The 2500-nt window shown below is 38.8% G+C and overlaps 4 non-coding genes across 4 annotated transcripts in view; all 4 read right to left on the reverse strand.

Annotated features, from left to right (window-relative positions):
- Nucleotides 1-357: 357 nt before the first annotated feature.
- On the reverse strand, nucleotides 358-429 carry TRNAC-GCA (transfer RNA cysteine (anticodon GCA)). Its single transcript has one exon. It is a non-coding gene; the product is annotated as a tRNA-Cys (tRNA).
- A 572-nt stretch (nucleotides 430-1001) lies between these two features.
- Nucleotides 1002-1073, reverse strand: TRNAC-GCA (transfer RNA cysteine (anticodon GCA)). Its single transcript has one exon. It is a non-coding gene; the product is annotated as a tRNA-Cys (tRNA).
- A 723-nt stretch (nucleotides 1074-1796) lies between these two features.
- On the reverse strand, nucleotides 1797-1868 carry TRNAC-GCA (transfer RNA cysteine (anticodon GCA)). The gene has a single exon. It is a non-coding gene; the product is annotated as a tRNA-Cys (tRNA).
- Nucleotides 1869-2440: 572 nt separating this feature from the next.
- Nucleotides 2441-2500, reverse strand: part of TRNAC-GCA (transfer RNA cysteine (anticodon GCA)) — a 72-nt gene continuing 12 nt past the window's right edge. Inside the window, exon 1 of the tRNA in view lies at nucleotides 2441-2500. This exon is cut by the window's right edge and continues 12 nt beyond it. This is a non-coding gene — a tRNA (tRNA-Cys).

The raw sequence follows: 2500 nt of genomic DNA on the forward strand, positions 1-2500 counted from the left end.
CTGCATTAGACCCCAGCACATGTGTATTTGGCAGCAGATGTAGAAGCCCAAAGTTCTTCTGCTTTGCTAATTTGAGTGGAGGACTTACATTGTAGACATTTTGTAGCTTTTGCTGTTCATTTGCAGGATCCTTTAAAATACGTATCGAAAAAAAAAACAAATTTACTTTGGGTATGTAAAGAAAAGAACACTTCAGAAATGTGGGTGCTTGGAGGGAGCATGTGAAATTTCACCAAGTTACTACGATTCTGCAGCATAACGGGATATTTTGATTATTGTAGTTCTCTTTATTACTGCCTTGAGAGTATTGGTTTATGTAAAGAGATTAGAGAAAGAGCAAAGAACTAGATCATATCAAGGGGGCACTCGGATTTGAACCAAGGACCTCTCGATCTGCAGTCAAATGCTCTACCACTGAGCTATACCCCCACGCTCCGTTCAGCTTTTCTGACCATTTTAAATAGTTTCTCTCATGTAGTCCATGAAAACATTTCAGGCGTTAACTTGGAGTTTGTTAAGGTTGGACAGAGTTAAATGATAACTCTTAGAGACTAGAGATGGTCAATGAGACAGTAAGAAATCCAGGTTGCATGCAAATTGAATTAATATTGTAGGCAGCTTGGAAATGCGTTAATCGTCAGGAAGTGCATTAGACCCCAGCACATGTGTATTTGGCAGCAGATGTAGAAGCCCAAAGTTCTTCTGCTTTGCTAATTTGAGTGGAGGACTTACATTGTAGACATTTTGTAGCTTTTGCTGTTCTTTTGCAGGATCCTTTAAAATACGTATGGAAAGAAAAAACAAATTTACTTTGAATATGTAAAGAAAAGAACACTTCAGAAATGTGGTTGCTTGGAGGGAGCATGTGAACTTTCACCAAGTTACTACGATTCTGCAGCATAACGGGATATTTTGATTAACGTAGTTCTCTTTATTACTGCCTTGAGAGTATTGGTTTATGTAAAGAGTTTAGAGAAAGAGCAAAGAGCTAGATCATATCAAGGGGGCACTCGGATTTGAACCAATGACCTCTCGATCTGCAGTCGAATGCTCTACCACTGAGCTATACCCCCACACTCTGTTCAGCTTTTCTGACCATTTTAAATAGTTTCTCTCATGTAGTCCATGAAAGCATTTCAAGCGTTAACTTGGAGTTTGTTAAGGTTGGACAGAGTTAAATGATAACTCTTAGAGACTAGAGATGGTCAATGAGACAGTAATAAATCCAGGTTGCATGCAAATTGAATTAATATTGTAGGCAGCTTGGAAATGCGTTAATCGTCAGGAAGTGTATTTGAATGTCCCACTTCCATGACGCTCACAATTTGCATAATAATCTGCATGAAAGATAGAATGATTAGCATGTTACGGACCATGGCCGCAAGAGACTCTTTCGTCAGACCCAGAAACTTCTCATTCTGCAGTTGCCATTTCTGCCACTGCATTAGACCCCAGCACATGTGTATTTGGCAGCAGATGTAGAAGCCAAAAGTTCTTCTGTTTTGCTAATTTGAGTGGAGAACTTACATTGTAGACATTTTGTAGCTTTTGCTGTTCTTTTGCAGGATCCTTTAAAATACGTATGGAAAGAAAAAACAAATTTACTTTGGATATGTAAAGAAAAGAACACTTCAGATATGTGGTTGCTTGGAGGGAGCATGTGAACTTTCACCAAGTTACTACGATTCTGCAGCATAACGGGATATTTTGATTATTGTAGTTCTCTTTATTACTGCCTTGAGAGTATTGGTTTATGTAAAGAGATTAGAGAAAGAGCAAAGAGCTAGATCATATCAAGGGGGCACTCGGATTTGAACCAAGGACCTCTCGATCTGCAGTCGAATGCTCTACCACTGAGCTATACCCCCACGCTATGTTCAGCTTTTCTGACCATTTTAAATAGTTTCTCTCATGTAGTACATGAAAGCATTTCAAGCGTTAACTTGGAGTTTGTTAAGGTTGGACAGAGTTAAATGATAACTCTTAGAGACTAGAGATGGTCAATGAGACAGTAATAAATCCAGGTTGCATGCAAATTGAATTAATATTGTAGGCAGCTTGGAAATGCGTTAATCGTCAGGAAGTGCATTAGACCCCAGCACATGTGTATTTGGCAGCAGATGTAGAAGCCCAAAGTTCTTCTGCTTTGCTAATTTGAGTGGAGGACTTACATTGTAGACATTTTGTAGCTTTTGCTGTTCTTTTGCAGGATCCTTTAAAATACGTATGGAAAGAAAAAACAAATTTACTTTGAATATGTAAAGAAAAGAACACTTCAGAAATGTGGTTGCTTGGAGGGAGCATGTGAACTTTCACCAAGTTACTACGATTCTGCAGCATAACAGGATATTTTGATTAACGTAGTTCTCTTTATTACTGCCTTGAGAGTATTGGTTTATGTAAAGAGTTTAGAGAAAGAGCAAAGAGCTAGATCATATCAAGGGGGCACTCGGATTTGAACCAAGGACCTCTCGATCTGCAGTCGAATGCTCTACCACTG

Source organism: Hyperolius riggenbachi, chromosome 7 (assembly GCF_040937935.1).
Source record: "Hyperolius riggenbachi isolate aHypRig1 chromosome 7, aHypRig1.pri, whole genome shotgun sequence".
In the NCBI taxonomy this organism is placed as follows: Eukaryota; Metazoa; Chordata; class Amphibia; order Anura; family Hyperoliidae; genus Hyperolius; species Hyperolius riggenbachi.